This window comes from Abramis brama (genome assembly GCF_963993115.1).
Source record: "Abramis brama genome assembly, chromosome: 6".
In the NCBI taxonomy this organism is placed as follows: domain Eukaryota; kingdom Metazoa; phylum Chordata; class Actinopteri; order Cypriniformes; family Leuciscidae; genus Abramis; species Abramis brama.
This window is the reverse complement of record NC_139968.1, coordinates 36752322-36772640: the sequence shown is the minus strand read 5'-3', so window position 1 is coordinate 36772640 and position 20319 is coordinate 36752322. Positions and strand designations below refer to the sequence as shown.

Genomic DNA, 20319 nt, shown 5'->3' with positions numbered 1-20319 from the left:
TATTTCCAGTCAAACTGACATCCCGACTTCAAGGAGCATTCCAGAGTCTCTCATACCAGATTGATGCTGGCCCACTCGGAGATTACTCCAGTCATTTTGAAAAAACAATAGCCACAGTATTTAGTATTTAGCCTTTGCTAACTTTATTATTCATTGTATTTATTAAAGTTGAATGATTTATGGCATTTATTGGCACTATTATGTATAATTATTGACACCCCACCCTGGACCTCACTAATTATTAAACCATATGGCCGTATCCAGTGTTGTATGTTGTATATATGTTAACATATGTTATACACAGGGCTTAATTTGAGCCTGAACACGCCGGAACATGTTCCGTCACCTCCGACATTGGATCCGGCACCTTTTTTTATTGGATCCGGCACCTACTGTGTCACTAAAATTAATTGCCTAAATGAAAAATAAATAAATAAATAAATACTGTTTGTGTAGTGTTCAATGTTTGTGACACATGACTTGCGCGCTTATTGTACGAGTTGAGATTGCTGTTAGCCTCGATCGTTTCACGCAGGGGAAAAATGTCAAAAAGACAGGAAAGTTTGCTTAACTTTTTCAAATACGCTGGACAGTCAGATCCCAAACAAGCAAAAATCGTTTCCGCTGATCAAAAAGGAGACCACGGTGGACACAGTAGCCTAGTATCGACATAATATCTCGTTATTTCGACATAATAAGGGGACATTCTAATCTGCATTAAGCCACATTAAGCGTTCTTATAATGGGTTTCTATGGGAGGAAAATGCTTAACGTGTAATTGCGTTCATATTCTGGGCTCATTTGATTTGTTTTTCTGATTTGGGCTTTTCTGATTTTTGTACATAGCATAGCCTATTTGTTAGGATTTTAGTATCATAATGATTAATAAATGCACGCACAATTATCCGTGAACTTGATTTGAACAAATGCCTTTCAACTTGTGTGCACAATTCAGAATTAAATTAATGTGCAGAAATTTGTCCAAATAGAAAGTATGTAGGCCTACTATACTGTTTTAGCCATTAAAAAAGCGCATTTAGTTTCATATTTGTTAAAATATTATAATGTTATTTTTTTTTTCCATTTATGTTGATTTATGAAAAGTGAACAGCACGACCGAGTAAGATAGGATGCGCAATATGAGACATGGAGCGGGTCAGACATGATTTTGACCGTTGAAGTTGAAGTTGTTTTGTAGAAAGCCTTTCTTTAAAGTGAATTTCGTTTTGTATAAATTGTATCTTAATTTTAATCAATTTTTCATCAACCAATTGCCTGTATAGGCCTACGAAACAAATATAACGGAGGCGCCCGCGCGCTCACTTCCATTGCACGTGAACTAGAGCACACCCTAACTTAACGAAACTCAGTGTATGCCTCACACAGACATGACAAATACATCAAATACACAAAGCTTGAAATGTCTTTAAACGAAATAATTCAAAACGAAAAAAGAAAAAGGCTACTCTCTGATTATGTAATCCATTAGTCTTATGTATGTGCATTTCTCTCTATAAGCGCGTTCACACGGAGATGGCGATCGTCAACTTCATCTTTGCAGCCGAGTCGACACTTTTAGAGAAAACACTTGTTTATTAATAAAAATCAATACACGCATCACCGGATTTACAGATGCACGCACACATATTATTTCGAAATAACGAGATATTGTGTTGAAATAACATTATTATTAATAATAGCCTACATCTTTTAGAATAGGCCTATTTGATTGAATGCTGAAAGTTGCCCTTGTTCAATTTAATAAAAATAAAACTTTAATTGTGATCATTAACATAACTGAATATTAAATATTTAGTGGCCAAGTTTTGCGCGGCTCTCCGTCAAATCTAGCACCCACTCAGCACATGCGTTAAAAATTCTCTGGCGCTGTCCCTGCAGAGAAGCTACGTAGGCAGTGTAATTTTTATTTTTATTTTTTTTTTTTGTTTGTTTTGTTCCGTTACCTCCAACCCCCGTTTTGAGTCGCCGGATCTGCGCTCCGGGACCTCCCACTTTACAAATTAAGCACTGTACATGTGTGTATATAGCCTGTTATAAGAGGATGCAAACTGAATGCAGTCTGTAAAAGTTCTTTGACAGTTTAATAAAAAAAATTCTAAGAGCCATCGTAGAGAGCAATCCACTTTTCCACGTTACCGGAGACAAAAAACCTGCATGAGTACAAACGGGATGAGATGCCACAGCATGACACAGCACTGACATCACAGCCAACGTATAAATGCATCATTGACTCTAAAGTTTTACGCTTGCCTATGTACATGCCAACGTAAAATTACGATCTCATTCACGAACAAATGTTACGTGTGACGTTTGCATAGGTATTTGCTTACCTAACAGCACATCATCCCTCACGGAAAGAAATGTCGTCTGATGTTTATATATGTATACAGCAACGTGCCATCACATCACAAATGCAAATGAAATCCTAAATAGAGCAACGCTATTGGCTGTTGTGCGGTCTGACGCGACACCCGAACATATACTTCGTATTTACGCGTACAAACTGTGCGTGTTAATGCGTCCAAATTTCACGCGTTGCATATAATAAGTATTGTCCCCAACGGCGTTCCATAGACTGGCGTCGGCCAATAGTGTGACGTACAACACAGACGCGCTGCTCTATCAAACTGCTCTATCTATCGAGAGAAGGAAATGAATAGTGGAATAAAGTCGTTATTTTTGTTTGTTTTTGCGCACAAAAAGTATTCTCGTCGCTTTATAAACTTTATAAAAGACAGACATCTTATTCTAAACATAATCCTCTGATCATTCGGACTTGTTGTTTCCGGCCGGTTTCGGCGCATGACATTACGTTACGACCACATGTTAGCGATTGGCTATGGCAGATCCTGAGTGACTCTGGGCAGATCCAATAGTTTTGAACTTTAACAGAGAACCCGCCTACAAGGAAGTAAACGTTTCTCAATGGAGAGAGGCCAGACTCTCTGTACAAATGAAATGTACGAGAGTCTGGTAGAACCAGGCTACTGCAGAGCCCCTTCAGAAATGAAACTATAGCAGCATTTGACCACTAGAGGGATGGTCATTATTCCCACAGAATATTATGCTTCTGTAATGCTATTTGCGCAACAGTTCACTATTACTATTGTATACTGCATATTAGAATTATTGAAAATGTTCACCATAAAGAAAATTATGCACGTATAAATCACAGAGCATTTTAATTTACAATAGTAACCTTAGTTTCATAATAATAATATTAAAAAGCTAAAATTACAGTTTATTAGATGACGAGTTATTTCTGATTACAAACTCAGTAATTGCATGACAAACTCTAGTCGATATGGGAAAATCAGATCTGTTTTTATCGGCATTTATCAAATTTATAATTAATTTCCTTGTTTCAGAAAAATGAGCTGCAAAGTATTTATATATAAAAAATAAAATCAAATGAAATGTCAAACTCAAACTTGCTTTATATATACAGACTTTGAGCAGATGCAACAAGTATCATTATATCACAATGAAAACATTCATAGAAATGGAGACTTTCCCTCATCTCCAAGTCAATGGTGAAGATTACAACATAAGATTTGATAGTAACAAAAATATAAAATCATATAAAATGAAATGAGCAAATATAAAAAGCAATTTAAAAGAGATAAACAGCATACATGAAGTAACACAGATGTACGTTTGCTTTCTTGAAGCCACACACACACACACACACACACACACACACACACACGCTATTAATCAATCCTTATATCAGAAGCCTGACATGTTAAAGATAAAGGTCTTAAATGATTCAGTGATAGTTCAGTACACATTCATTTACAATAATAAAATTCATAGATTAATTTCATAAACAAATTCACAGCTGTTGTGATTACATACAATTTGTTTTTCACATGAACACACAAAAGATCTTCCAAAAACCTACTTGACTTTAGCAGATGTGAGGAGTCTGAGAATCTGACAGTATTTTAGATATGACACAAAATGACTCAGATTGCGTTATATATTCATTCATGAGGTTAGCACCATGTTCTTATAATGTATATAAATGTGTGTGGAAATCGTACAGTAACATTCTATTGTCAAACAAACTATAACCACCAAGCATCAGTGCTGGATCATTGATCAATATGGATATCAAACCAACAGGGCTTTAATTAATGAAATGATTCCTGTTGAAAAGCTAAGAAAAAACATTGTTGGCTCTTAGTAGCTCTTCACCAGAGACAAGCAGCCGGCTCAGGGTGCTGACACACCAAAGGCTGTCCGGATAGATACGGAATGAAGACTCGCTTGTTTTCTGGAAAAAAAAAAAAACACATTTATTGTCAGCACTCGTTTTCAACTGACTGATTTTCAGAAGTATCAGATGCTATAGATGGGGGTGTTTATGAGTGCTTGTGGTTTTCTATAAAAGTAGAAATAGTGACAAACATAAGTATACATAATAGGGATAATAATAGGGATAATTAAAGATAGTGACACTAATACAGCATACATAAAATAAATGAATAATTAAACATGACCATTATCAGCAAATGATTGAAAGCAAATATAAGGCAGGCTGTAAGCTTTATCTTATATATACAGTGACATTTGTAACCTGACACCTTGTTAGCGGTGTGAAAAAAATAGACTCCTGGAACACATACTTTTTATAGTCTGCAGTGTGAACGCTCTAACCTGTAAACATGGGCATAAAAAAATTTGCACTGCAGACGGAGTTTGTGTAAACCTGCCGTCACGCTGCCTCAGTAAATCTAATGCCAAATTAAAAAAGCCAATGTGAAGTGCAGACCGTTTGGCATATGACATCACAAATCATGTTATTTTGATGTCATATGCCATTTATTCTGCACAGAGCTGCATGAAGTCAAACACTGGTATTGACAAGGTATGGGTTTTAATAAATCCAATGAAGAACTGCAACTTCTTGTTTGGACCAGTCTGAACCAATCACATTTTCTCGAACCATGCAAGGTCAGCTGCTGACCCCCTCCTGCAGATCACTGAACATGTTTAGGCGGCATTGTGAGACGTCTAAGATAACTATTATTAATTTGATTATTACTAATATTGATACACTTTGTTTTCCGTGTTGCGCTCGAGTCTTTCAAACTCTACTCCTTTGGCCGTGAGCGCAGAAAGATGAGTTCGGCACATGCACATTAACAAGTGGATTTTGTTTTCAAGCGGTCAAGTCACTCACACCGTGTGCTGGGACGTGCGGAAGGGCAAGGTTGCATTATTTTTGAATAATGGTGCCACTAGTGCCGTAGAAACTACATAGGCTCCTTCACCTTTAAGCACTGAAGTGCCGGCTCCACAGTGCGATGAAGTGTGAGGGGCCAATGCACGAAAACATGAAAACAAAAACAAAGCAAAGCAGGAGAGAGAGATCCAACCCGAGTCCTGATAACAACTATATCAAGAAGAGAAATCACAATGTCTGAGTCCTGTATCGACACCTGTCATTGCTTATACAGTAGGCTACATGTGGCTTATGGACATTTCAGAAAACCCCTTGTTAATAGCCTATTACACGCAAATATAACCAATGCCACGACGGCGAGCCAGACTCAAATCCTAGCCATAGCTTACCTTGTACATGTCTGTTCTAAACAGAGTCGGATGGGTTTCGAATTTAAGATGTTGATGATTATGTTAGTTCTCTTTCAAAAGACAAAACTGTCAAGTTGTTACAGCATGCTGTCATCTTTGTCTGGATGTGTTTCTTTCTTAAATGTGTCATAGACAGCGCTTTAGCCATTTTTGTAATAACATAAATAGTCCAGGCGTTTTAAGCCAAAATGGGGGTCAACCGTGAACAAATTGCAACAGAATCAAACTCAGGGACTGAGTGGGACTGTTTCTGGGGGACGAGTCTGAAGGAAGAACAGGAGACAATGGTAAGGAGAATGCAGAAGACAAAAGGTAGGTAAAATAAAAAGTGAATCCCCAGAAACAGTCCCACAGACCCAGCCCCAAACCCCATCTCTGCAATAATAATGAATAAAGGCTGGTTTCTAAAGTACTTCCTGCCTCTATGTATTAATAAGGGTGTCACGATTTCGATTTTAAATCGAAATCGATCGAAATTAATGCTCAATCTCGATCATCGAATCAAAAAATGGAATCGTCGATGCTGCCACGCCCCATATGTCACGTCAGCTCGGCTTGCCTGTAATAGGTAAAACTCCTTTTCTCAAGAATATTGAAGCCTTTATTTTAAAACGCATTGCAGCTGCACAGCGAGAGCATCATAGCTCGTCTGAGCGAGCTGTTTGCCTGTGCTGCGGCAACTGCATGAACCTATGGCAAGTTAGCAGTGGCGTGCGGTCCAACGGGAGCGCTTGGCGCCCTGCCAACCTCGAGCGCGCCAATTTGGACGCGGCTGAAGTGTATACATTCAGAGAAAACTCGCCAAAGGACTTTAGGTTTAAATCGACTCAAGCGAAGTACCTGATATGAGCGAAATAGCACGGCAAGGCAACGCAGTACTCGTTCCCTTATCTCTAAGGGAACCGAGGTTACGCAAGTAACCAAGTACGTTCCCTCACGAGAACGTTCTCTCGTACTGCGATGCAAACGCTGTGGAAACCCAATTTAAAACACCGTGCTATTCGCCTGTGACTGCTCTGAGGAGTCCAGGGAGCCCCGGGACTATAGTAGGTAATAGGTTATATTGTTTAAGTTTCCAATTAAGTTATTGTTACATTATGTAGTTAATAAACGTTTTAAATTTGACAATGTAGTGTGTGGTACATTGCGAACAAAGGTCAGATATTATTATATTGCATAAAAGTCTAAAAATGGCATAGCTTGTGCTTTCAATTTTTTTTTTTTTTTTTAAATCGAGAATCGAATCGAACCGTGACTTTAGAATCGAAAATGTAATCGAATCGAGGATTTGGAGAATCGTGACACCCTTAATGCTCATGGGTAGCCTAAATGGGTTTCATTCAGACCTTAACATTAAGTATTTTACTGTTATATGTCAACAAGATTCAACAAGACATGTTCACCTGGCTATACCCAATGTTTAGATCTGTTGTGGTATTTATGCAAATTAGCACATCTGTAATTAGATTATGCACCGTTTGTCCATGTTAACTAACAATTTCAAAAAAACTTGTTATACATTTTTTGTTTGTCTTGATGTAAGTAATCAACTCAGTAATTTTCATGGTGATATCTAAAGGTTACATGTTTTACCCTATTCATGTGAGAAAAAGAATGCATAGGCGTATGAATAGGCTATATTTGGGTCTTTTTCTAAACTTTCCCCTAATGGGATTCTTCAGGGTTTTTTTTTCCTTACTCAGGACATATGGAGGATACAAAATCAGTTGAGTTTGATTCTGTTGCAATTTGTTCAATACGGATATTGGTGCGAAGAAGAACATAACATCACTGCTGGTGTGACGTAACTGAAGAGACGAATTAGCATATTCTTATTAATATTAGTATATAGTTCTAATGCATGACAAAATAAATCACATTTAAAATAATTGTTTGTTAAATGTTAGAAAATTTTATTATTTAAAAAAGTCTGACAGGGTAAGCAAGCCAATTCACCTTATTCCGCCCCACCCACTTTTATTTTTGTCCAGTACTTCCGTTGTAAACCAACTCCCGGTTTAGCGGACCCTCATTCAATTTCGAGGAGAACTGCAGAGAAGTCTCACTGATAAAATGTCACATAAGATAAGCTAATTTGTGCCAAATGTGCTATGTACGTGTGTACCAACAGCACAGCAATGCACTGTTTCTCGGGGTAATTTTTAAACGACTTTTAGGTGTTTATATGACCCGTCTGCCTGTCTGATCGCAGCCCGGCCGATGTGTAGTGTTTAGCCTACATTAGCCACATTCATCTAATGTTGTAATCATAGACTGTAAAAAAATATGGACGTAGTGTCCGTGACGTCACCCGTAGGTTTCTGAAGAGCATTTTTGAAGCCTAAAGTGGGCGGAGCCGGCCGTCGCCATCTTGGCCTTGCGTCACTCCCGGATAACAGAAAATAGACAAACAGGCGGGGCGTGAGTGGAGCTGAGGAGCCTGGCTATCTGAAATCACCTAGCTCGACGTGATCGAGTTAGCTGAGGATGTATGGCTTTATAAAGCCATTTAAACGTTCCTATTTTTGCCCTTCGAAATATTATAATAGTTAAAAGACATGGCTACAAGTGAGACTGTGTATTACTTCGAGAATGTTTGTGTGTGACAGTGATTTATGTGCATACATGTGACATATCCGTCACTCTTTCGTGGTCCGTCAGCGCGGCATCGCTCAAGTTCGTAGAGAGCTTATTCAGTCCACTTTAAATTCTGATGTTGGCCGTCTCTCAAATGGGTTATGGTTTAACCGTTAAACCATAGATATATTGCCTTTGAAGTGCAAATAAATGCGCTAGAAAATCCGCGTTCATTCATGTGCATTTATTGCACGGACGGAGAAAGCGCCGACGCCTGCATGATTTCATCTGACGGTACATAAGCATATTATAATCCATCTGTTCCATGGGAGCAGAACGAACGAGCATTTATTGACGTTTTAATTGTCAGTCATCCATTAGTGCATGTTCACAGAGGAAAACAACTGAAATACAGCGCTGGTTGTTCTCTCGAACGATAACGACGGAATCCAAAGACGTGTGCTTTGTAACGTTACCCAAGTATTAAATTGTATGAAATAATAATCCCGAAAAAAGCTCAAACACTGCAGAGATGGCAAGTTCAGCAGCTAACATTGCTGAGGTGAAGTGACGGCTAGTAACAGCAGACAAACGGCTAGCACTGACAGCGGCAATCCATCTGTCACTCAAGTGGCTTGGCCACACCCTTAAATTTAAATATTAATCAACTAAACGGACGAGTTATAAAATAATTCACCCCCCTCACAGTTGTTATGAAGGGCAAAATTAGCTGTATAGACCAAATCCATATACAGACACCAGGCTGTAAACATGTTTTTTTCTGCTGTAAAGTTGGTCATTTTAACATGGGGGAGATACAGATTTGACTCACTTCTGACAACAGCCTCAAGCGGCCAGTCAACGAATTGCAGTTTAACTCACTTCCGTGTTGGTTTCAAGAGAGAGACGGGGAGGTTGCCGCTTGGTTGTAATGCTTTTGATGCTCATAGCAAAGCTGAGACAGCGTCAAATTTCTTTTTCTCCAGCTGTTATGGCAGCCACGGACTGCACAGTTAATACTGGCCATCTCTAATTAAATTGGAAGGCAATTAAATTAAACTAAGACAGATAACAGATTGGACCAGGGCAAACAAAGCGCTAAGTAGCTAAACCAGGAAGTGAGATTATGCGGATGGCGCCACCCAGTGCTACTTCCGGAATAAGGTGAATAGGACCCCGTAGATAAAATAAGTAGCAATTTGGCGACGCCAACTGGTTAAAAAAAGATTTTCTGCTGGCAGAAGAGTGTGATCTGCAGTCCAGTTAACCAACATTACGCTGTAATATATTATCATCTATACATTCATTCTTCCTTAAATTGCCCCAATGGATTTACTCAAAGGCTTGTTTTCACAGACAGGGCTTAGATTAAGCCAGGATTAGGCCTTAGTTCAATTAGGACATTTAAGTATCTTTTATAAATGTGCCATAGAAAAGCATAACTGGTGTGCACCTTGAGACAAAACAATGGCACTGACATATTTTAAGATATTTCAGTGCAAGTTGCTTTGAGTTAAAACAGCTCAAACATGCATTTTAGTCTGGGACTAGCTTAAACCTTGTCTGTGAGACCGGAGGAAAATGTCACACCGCCCAAAACAAGAAAGAGTGCAAACTCCTCAATTATTCATCCCAATTCAGTAGGCGTAAAAAAAAAAAAAAAAAAAAAAAAAAAAATACCTTTGTACATTATGTCATCAACAATCGGGTGTTTTGGTCAACAGTTGAACAGCTTTAGCTCTGAACCCCAAAATGTTAAAGATGCAGAAAATCTAACCTTAACCTGATGGAGTTCCAGTAACGTGCGGTGAAATCTTGTCATGGGTAGGCTGTGACCTATCAATGTGGCATATATGTTTATATATTCATTCAGTTAATGTAGCAACCCAAGTTCATATCAGGCATCATCACATCGCTGCCTGCATACAGCAAAGTCAGTCATATGTGAGGCTAATGCACAATCAAATCTAATAATCAAATTAATGGACTCATCTATCTTATGACTTATACAACAAACAAATGTTTTGTGCGGGACACAGTAACGTTAAGAGAGGGAGGCGGCGCGGTGTCAGCGAACCGACAAGCAGCCTAGTCACTATTGTAGTTTGTATTAATGCCATGGTTCAACAAATAATGTAAAGGTTAAATAATAATTCACTTAGACTTTATAAGAAGCAATTGCGACTTTATTTCACACAATTCTGACTTTATATCTTGCAATTCTGACTTTATAACATGCAATTGCGACTTTATTTCACGCAATTCTGACTTTATATCTCGCAATTCTGACTTTATAACACGCAATAGCGACTTTATTTCACGCAATTCTGAGAAATAATGACAGAATTGCGAGATGTAAACTCGCAATTGTGAGATAAAAAGTCGCAATTATCTTTTAAAATGTTTTATTCTGTGGCGGAAATTCCGCCAAACAAGCTTCCATACCTCCTGGCCTCTTCCTCCCATCCATCCTCCCTGACGCGTTATGGTAGGGCCGGCCCAGCTATCGGTAGGCGCCGGCGGTGCCGCGGTAGCCTACTCCTGAGAAAACGTTTTGGAAAAGACGGGCTATGGACCCAACCAACTCTATAGGAGGGGAGGGGAGAACTCCCTCACATGGTACAACCCATGCAGAGGCTGCGCGCTGCGGTGTCAGAATGCGGAACGTCCGAACGTGTGTAGCCTAATGTAACTAACGTGACTAATGTGGCCCAAAAGTGAGGCGGCCCACCGGGAATTCTCCCGATTACCCACCCCGGGCCTGTTGACAGCCAACGCTAGGCGCCGCTAAATCGGGAAGCGCGGATTGAGTGAGAGCGAGTGGATCACGTGACATGAAGCAAGCTCGGTCTCTGCCTCATTAGCAGAGATAATTCAAGACAGCATGAGAACTGACTGCGCATGCGCAAACCTACGTAAACTACGTTCTATGGACCAAAGAGGCACTGCTAACCTCTGCCTCAATAGAGTGCCGAAGTAATGACGTCACTTTGTAGGCCAACCCGGAAGTTAGCGGCGCATGGGTTCCCTCGATCAAAAAGCAATGCATTTTCCCCATAGACTTTTGGAAAATCGCAAAAAATAAGATCTGTGTTCAACAAAGAGTTGTGACCCTTACACGTTTTGTCTATCAAGATAATCTTTACAAGTTAATCCAAAATGTATACATTTTGAAGCCTAAATAAAGCCGTCGGATATAAAATGCTAACGGTAGGCTATCAACGGACTACAGCACACCATGGTCGCGGATCAACGTCATCATCAAGCTTCCTCAAACTCGCTCGCTCATTATGATCTGCGCTGTGTATGAACCTATTTTTTTACAGTCTATGGTATGAACACGTATCCACTTTTTCATGAGAAATATTGCCCATTCTGTTTTTCAATTTTTTTTAGAAACTAATTTTGTTTATGCGTGCCTCTCTGAGATTTTTTTAATCTTTTGTTAATGTTTTATTTATTCGTTTATTATTTTGTTAGTTTATATAAACCTTAATATTATTTTCTTTGTGATTAAGATTATTATGCCTGGTCATTGTGCCCCAAATAAACTTTAAAGATTATCTTTCACTGTATTATGTTTGATTGTATGTTTGCATACCATTTGCTAATTCGCCAGGAAAAAAAACGCGCTTTAACCATCTCAGAAGCACTAACGTTAGCTATGGCCGTATCAATTTCCATGTCCTTTTTCTTAGACGATAGAAAAACCATAGATCGAAGAGAGAACAACTATAAATCTGGACATGAACAGTGCAGCTTAGATGCTGGTTTACTTGCCGGTATTGTAAGGGCCAGCATGAGGTACAAGGTTAATCGAGTAAGTAAAACTAGGGAGAGATAGAGGAGTTATAATAGTGTTCTATGTATTTAAGATAACTATACAAATAATCTCTGAACAAGCATAACACAGTTCAATTCCAAACATTTAATATAATAGTTGTATATAATTATATATGTTGAATTTAAAGAGAATTGTCAATAGCAAATGCTTATTATAATATATTATAATTAAACCATATATGTTCCCTAAATAAACCATATACTCATTTTGTTAACATGTTCTATTTTTACCTGGTAATCCACAAGCCCCAATGTGAGAGCCTGTGTAGTAAATTTTATCTAACATTCACATTACTGTAAGCTGACTGGAGTGTAGTTACAATAGTATACAGGTAGTATGCAATAGTTTGACATTTAATTTGTGTATTTGTCAGACAGTCAACTTACAGTGCATTAAGGCTATACATATCAGTGTGTTCTCTGGGAATTGTCCACGTTTATATAGCACATTAAATATAGTTAACATTTACTACTAAAATAACAAAGATTAATATCATTGCCTGCTTTAACTACCGGCAATGCTGTTTACAAATACAATCATATTATTATAGGTGGGTAAAAGCCAAGTTCACAAGGTGCAGGACCCACCCTTTCTATAATTATATCCAAACAAGTTACAATAAAAGTCAATAAACCAGGTATTATTTTGAATATTTTAATTAAACAAATTTCTCAACGTAACGTTAGCCTTTAATAAAACTGCAGCGGATCTAATCTATTAAACAGTGGCAAAGTAAACAAGCTTTTAGATATTTTAAGAGAACGACAAAAGGTATTTTAGCTGTTGATTTGGTTATGAAAAACGTTTATTCTTGCTACTGCTAGCCTTTATTACTCCATCTGGCACGAACCCAGAGTCTCCGCTGGATAACATCGGACGGAAAACAAACGAGATTTCATTCGATGACTTCTGGTTGCATCTCGGGACAAAACAAAAATAACGTTATGTAGGCTATATTAACTGAAAGGTAAACTTCTAAGAACGTGAAGCTGAAACGCGGGCTAGTGAGAGATTTCATGTTTGTCATGATGACGTCTAAAGTCCCCGCCAAAGGATGTAGTCCCTTTTAGCAACTTGTTAGCAACCACCGTTTTAAAGACACAATAAAGTTTTAAAAAATCACAAGCAGGTTATAACTGGTGTGTTTTATGTCATAGATCAAAACGTGAAAATATTTAGAGGCTTTGTTAACCACAGACCTTATTTCAGGCGATTTAGCAAAAACCCATTCAAAAAACCCATAGACTTTAGGGCGAGGGAACCCGTAGTGCTAAAATGCTAACTCACTTCCGCGTTTTGGCCTACAAAGTGACGTCATAACTTCGGCACTCTATGGCCATGGCCTTGCATTTCCTGCATGAAACAATGGTTTTAGGAGCAAACAATGACAAAATGAGTACATTATATGTGTATTCCTGAAAATTTTTGTTACAAAAATTCATATTTGGAATAAAATAAATGCAATTAATAATGTGGTGAATTAATAAAGTTCTTGGAATTAATAAATGTAATGTCAACATTTCCTTTGGTGAGGCACTGCCTACCCTGACCGCACGTCCCTGTGGAGTTCAGAGATGATGAAGATCTGCTCCTGCTCTTCATAAACCACTTCCTGAGGAAACCGATCCAGGAAACAAAACACGGCTGAACGTCCAGTCTGTCTTGTTATCAATCCTTAAATTTATTACGAAAATTACTTTATTTAAGAAATTAATACAATTAGCAAATATTTGAAATGCAAAGTTTTTTTATGGCTTTTAGTAGCCTACCTGATGCGATTACTGTGCTCGGGGTGTTTATGTGGTTGTTTAGAGGTTAAAATAGTTCCCCTCAAGTCTCTGATATTGTGGTCTCCACATATATGGCTCGAGTCCAACATTTAAAACTCACGCGGAAGTCCGCAACACGTTGATGACGTGCTTATGGCATCAGGCGAACATGGCGCCACCCTGCGAGTTGTTTACAGTCCATAAAACATTACTTTTTAAGCAAATAAAGTGAATAAAATGAGTTACAGTTCTTATACTACACTATGTCATTTTTTTCGGGCGTTTGTCGGTCAATTTCTTCCATTTTGCCCCCTTATGAACAATTTTGGTACACGATAAAACTCCTCGTGGTTTAATCGATTTGAGCAACCATAAACGACGCAAAACATCGGCATTTTGAGTTTGTGTGCTTTCTAAATGTAACAAATCACTTCCTGCCCTCCATCTGCATTTCGCGCCATGGCAACGCAGTGACGTGACGTCATATGCAAACAAGCTATTGTTTCATATATAATATCCCACATCAAATTTATTTTTTCCACATGCGCCTGTTTTGTAAACATCAAATATTCAACAATATTATCGATCTGCCTGCATTGAGACCATTATATGAGAACTGAACTGAGCAGGACCAGGACATCATGGGTTTCTCCATATATAAAGTAAATTAATAACTTTTTTTGGTTCTCACTTTAAAATCATTGTTTAATATGTGATGTTCAGAGTGTAAGGTTTTCCTTAGATTAGGAGCAATCCCACAGTGTGCTTTTGTGACTGACTGGTGACTCATTTATAAATACTAGTGCGCCATCTAGTGTCCTAACCAGGACAATTCCAAGATTAGCGCCACGGTTGGCAGATTCTGACTGAATAAATGTGATATTACGTTCAGCGCAAGATCGAATTTGAAATTAGTTACACTTTAATACCGTAATACATGCGAGTACCGAAAAACAGCGTGTGTGTTAGAATGAAAGTGTTTTTCAGAGTGGAAGCAGGCCTACTTGAGGGATGAAAACTAGGTAGCCTATATAAAGTAAACACTGTATCAGTGTGTTGCAAAATGTATAGCCTATATAAATAAATAAATTATACATATATAAATATTCTGTGTTTGTAAATATTTCCTGCCTCAGATTGATCTTGTCATATTCTGCAGTGTGACTCAGTCTCCAAAATGTAAATACAATATATTTTGTTTCTTTTGTTGTTTATCATGATAAAGAGAAATGACAAAACAGTGTGTTTTCAGATTAAACTGCCTGTGGATTTAAGTTGTTAATCAATGAATGTGATATAATGAGCAGCAGGATTTAAAGCAAAGAGCATTAAAGGAATCTTTAACTAATGCGAAACATATAATAAAGCAATTTACACAAGAAGCACAGACCGTACATGAGCGTGATTGACTCAGACTCGAGCAGCTCAAAGTAAACCTCTACTGACTTCAGTACAGAGATGTGGTTTGATGTGTTGATGAAAATAAACCTTCAGCATCAGTGTGTCTATATTCAGGCCTGTGGTTTGTGTGTGTGTGATCGGCTGATGGAAAACAAAGTTATTGTTAGTTAGTAACCCTTAGTGACCATCCTAAGACCATCACACTTTAATTGCAAAATATTGATCATAGACCTACAATAAAATATAAAAAAAATTTACTGCTGCTTGCAAAAACAAAATCTTAAAAGCTACTGTGTCCGGTCGGCCACCTACAACAGTGCAATACTAATACAGATGAATATTAATAACCAGTGGAAGAGTAGCAGTACGTGTGAAGTAAGAGGGCGGTCTCAAATATTATTGGAGGAATCAGACGCAGTAACACTATCTCACAGTTTAACACTGTCCTGTTAGTTCACAGTCTCTCTGTCTCTGAAGTGTTCACATATAGTGCTATTATCTGAAAATGCTTCACATGTGTGTGTTGTTCTGCGTGTGGCGTCTGGTCGGTGAGTTATAATCATATTCAGTTTAAGACTTTAGTTTTAATGCATTTATATTAACAGAGATTTAATACAGAGCCATAAAACATTTTTTTTAATCAGCCAGAGGATTTCCCAGATAAAAGATGCTCAAACTAAATTATGATTGTGTTTTGTGAGATCTATTTTAATACACAAGAGAAAAATATGACAGGTTAAAAAATAGCAGAATCAGTTTTATTTAAAATAATTAATGCTTCATCACCCTAAACAATGACATGAGATGATTATTGGTGAAGTTTATATAGCCTACTGTTTGTTGCATTTACTGGTTTCTTAATAAAAATACACTGGATACTAATATAAAACTATATGTTCAAATAAGTACAAAGTAAAGTCAAGGGCTTTAAGGGCTGTTCATTTGGGTCTTTTAGTTCAAGTATGTTTCTCTGTGAAACATTAGTGGAGTGTTTTTCATCTGCTTTTCCTGATTTGCTCTATTTGGCTTCCCATAATCCTTCATTCTCCAGAGCAGAGGCACTGAAGGAGCCAATCAGATTTAAGATGAGACACAATCACCGTGTGGCTCCTCCCACATATCGCCTGTATTGTGATAACAGTGTATTGATAACTAAAAATAACATCACAAAAAATATTAATCCCGGCCACTTCTGTCTCTGTGCTGCTGTTCTTTATAACAGTTACAAAACTGATCTATTTAAATTATTTGGGACACTTAATCTGTGATCAACTCTGTTCTTCAGAAGTGTGTGCTGACACAGATGCAGTGAAGTCAGTGTCAGTGATGGAGGGAGATTCAGTCACTCTAAACTCTGATCTCACTGAAATGATGGACGAAGATCTGATTCTGTGGAGGTTTGGAGATGAAAACACTTTAATAGCTGAAATCAATGTAATGGCCGACAGAATCACTGTATATAAAGATGTTCTTGATGGGAGATTCAGAGACAGACTGAAGCTGGATCATCAAACTGGATCTCTGACCATCACAAACACCAGAACTGAACATGCTGGAGATTATAGACTAGAGATCAAAGATCGTGTGAGCAAGAGTTTCAGTCTTACCATCTACTGTGAGTTAAATAATTTTTTTAATTAAAGTGCATAAATCCTAAATAGTTGATTTTTCAATCTTAAAATTATAAATATTGAGATACACACATATTTTTGACTTTTCTTTTCAGCCTATTGGACACTTTCCTTTCAATTAATTATTATGAAGCTGGCATCTCAAAGATTATTTAAAAATAATCTGGAATCACAGTAGTCTATTTGTGAATGACATCAGAATCTCTCTCAACATATTAAAATAGTCAAAAAGAGCCGTCTTATTTACTGATATGATTGATCCAGATTTATTCTAATCTTTCTCAGCTCGTCTGCCTGTTCCTGTCATCATCAGTAACTCTTCACACTGTTCTTCATCATCATCATCATCATGTTCATTGTTGTGTTCATCAGTGTTGAATGTGTGTGATGCGACTCTCTCCTGGTACGCAGGAATCAGTGTATTGTCCAGCATCAGTGTGTGTGATCTCAGCATCAGTCTCTCTCTACCTCTGGAGGTGGAATATCAGGATAAAAACACCTACAGCTGTGTGCTGAACAATCCCATCAGCAACCAGACCACACATCTGGACATCAACACACTCTGTCACACATGTGCAGGTACCACAGCACTGATGATGATATTCACATTCATTCGCAAATGTGTGGATTTTATCGAGACTTATAACTTAAGATGCCAGGCATGAAGAATGAGCTTCTGTCTCCTCATGTTTTTAAAACTGTTTTTAATTAATTAATTTTTTTCTTGTGTCAAGCAGAACATTTGATCTTTTTAAATTCGAGAAAGACTAAAGTCAGCTTGTTGAAAATCTAAATTTATTTTATTTGATTTTTTATTAGTTTCTCCAGAAGGCCACGCCCCCTGTTGTGATTCAGTTGAAGCTGTGCTGCGATTGGTCGTCACTGCGCTGATGGGCGTGGTTTCTGCCGCTGCTGTTGTTCTTCTGGTCAATGACGTCAGAGCTGCAAGAGGTTAACAGGAGAAAACAGAAGAGATGTCATAATTATTGTGATATTAGTAAAAATGAAACAATATGTTGTGGTCTAATTATTTAGAAATGTGAAACAAAGCTTTACTTACCAATAGAAATACCTTTACTTCTACTCTATGAATTGGATCGTAAAGTTAATAGGTTCATGACCTGAATCTGGTGTATCTGGAATCTGGGCCATCTGGTGGCCAAACGATGAATATTATGGAATATTTCATTTTATTCTTTAATGCCATCCATTTTACATTACTTACTTTGTTGATCAGTTTACATTTGTTTCTTAATTTATGTTATGTTGTCTTTTCCCCGTTTGTTTAATAAGCAGCAACCCCACAAATACAAATGTAAAAATATGCACCAAAATCTTTCAATAAATTCTCTGTCTATCTAGAGGATTGCTATTGCAGTCTCTCATCACTCTTTTCTTGTATATTAGATGTGCCATTTTATCAACATGGTATCAACAAGTCAAATATTTTCACTTTCCACCTTTGACTAGGCGTAAGATTGTCTCAGACGTGATCTAAGGATAAAAGTGCAACATGTATTATTCTAGACAGGACTTAAGTTGCATTGTGTGTCAATCCTAGACTTAGAACCGGGTGTATGTCCAGCTGGTGCAACCGGCCTCCGGGAATCAAGAACTCATTCAGTTTTCAATATTCAACTAATTCATTATCACACAAAGCTAATTGAGACATCAATTGTTCACATGCACAATAGTATTAACTGTTATTTGATAAGTTATAGGGTTATATATTTGTATTATCTTCCTTAATCTGACTGATGTGTAGTGTAAGCTAATTGATACTATCAATTTATTTATTTATTTTTCTTCACAATTTGTTTAGTAATTTGCACAGTTCAGCTGAAACCAGTCCATAGTAATCACACATGATCTCTGACTCAATAGAAATAGGAAATTTTGGTTCAGAATCGATTCTTGGAATTTATGGAATCTAACCTGGAATCAAGTTGACACCAAAATTAATATAAGATGACGATGAGATGGTTGATTTTACTTGTTGCTTAAAACATAATAATTGCTGTCAACTGTCTTATTTTATTTTTTTTACTTCCATTCAGATATTAAGTTAGCTATACACTCGCCAGTCAGTGTAATGCGTATCAACAGTGAGGAAATCAAAACAGTGATGCTGTGAAAAGAGCCCTGATTTACTTCTTTCAAACTTTTACTGAATCTTTCAGTGAATTATTAGTTTACAGAGAAAATGAAAATTCTGTCATCATTTTCTCACCCTCACAGTGTTTCAAACCTTTATGAGTTTCTTTCTTCTGCTGAACACAAAAGAAGATATTCTGTAGAATGTTAATGGACCCCATTGACTTCCATAGTAATTTGTTTTTCCTACTATGGAAGTCCAAGTATATACAGTCAACTGATTGGATACTGACATTCTTCAAAATATCTTATTTTGTGTCTAACAGAAGAAAGAAACTCATACAGGTTTGAAACAACTTGAGGGTGAGTAAATTATGACAAAATTAAAATTTTATGGGTGAACTATACATTTAACAATTATTCAGTGGCAGAGCCACACACACACACACACATTGCACTTGCATGACATATTTCCTCTATTTGGCCCCAAGTGTTCAAGTTGGCGTGAAGACTGCAAGTGTGTGTTGAGCTTTTGATTACCCGATGAGACAAAATTGCAAGTGTTTACAGAGCTTTATTTTGATTGCATTATAAAATAAACTTCTAAATATCTGGTCAGTATAACAATTTGTTTTACTACAAAATTACAAGTAATATCTAATTAATTTAACTTACAGTGGAATGTTTTCCTTGACATCTCGCGATTTCGTGGCACGCGATTTCCCGAATCTAATGCATGATGGGATACGCCTAGTATTCAAGATAGTGTGTGTTTAGTGTGCGTTCAGGACACTACTCTTGGGCATTTTTTAGACATGGGACAGTCTTGCACACTTATTTTCTGACACGTACACACGCTCTCAAGTGATCAAGAGCGCAAGTGTGGTCCACTTCCCCCCCCAACCCGTTCCATCCTGCAGACATTACTGATCCTCCTGCTATTACACAGAGGGAGGGAAGAGGTCGTGAAATAAACACAAGTTTCAAAGCAGTTGTAAAATGTTCTTTGCATTCAGAAGGTCCAAATAAATTTCAGCTGATACTTCACTGAATGGCCAATTTTACATGTATTTTCAAAACACAAAATACTGTGTTTGTGTTTAATACAATTTTCCTAATAGTGTTTTGTATTTTATTTGTATCTGTTTAAACAGACTATTTTGTATTTTTTTTAAATACATTCTGATGTATTTGTGCCCATGTCTGCAAAGGTAGAGGGAAATCACAGCCATGATATAAAAGCTATTATTCATATTACCATAATTAGCTTAATACTATTAAGCTAATATTACATTTTACAGAGATTCAATTTTACAGAGATTACACAAATAAGGCATGCGTTTGTTGCAGCTTGTCATTTTGTGCACTTTGAGAGGGCTGT

At 37.5% G+C, this 20319-nt stretch overlaps 1 protein-coding gene and 1 long non-coding RNA gene across 2 annotated transcripts in view; both read right to left on the bottom strand.

Annotated features, from left to right (window-relative positions):
* LOC311084846 (uncharacterized protein) overlaps nucleotides 1-20319 on the bottom strand; it is a 114190-nt gene that overhangs the window by 43880 nt on the left and 49991 nt on the right. The gene's annotated exons all lie outside the window — the stretch shown is intronic.
* On the bottom strand, nucleotides 3436-13936 carry LOC311084894. Its single transcript, XR_014606656.1, has 3 exons — nucleotides 13813-13936; nucleotides 13588-13717; nucleotides 3436-4300 (listed from the first exon to the last, which is right to left on the bottom strand). It is a non-coding gene; the product is annotated as an uncharacterized lncRNA (long non-coding RNA).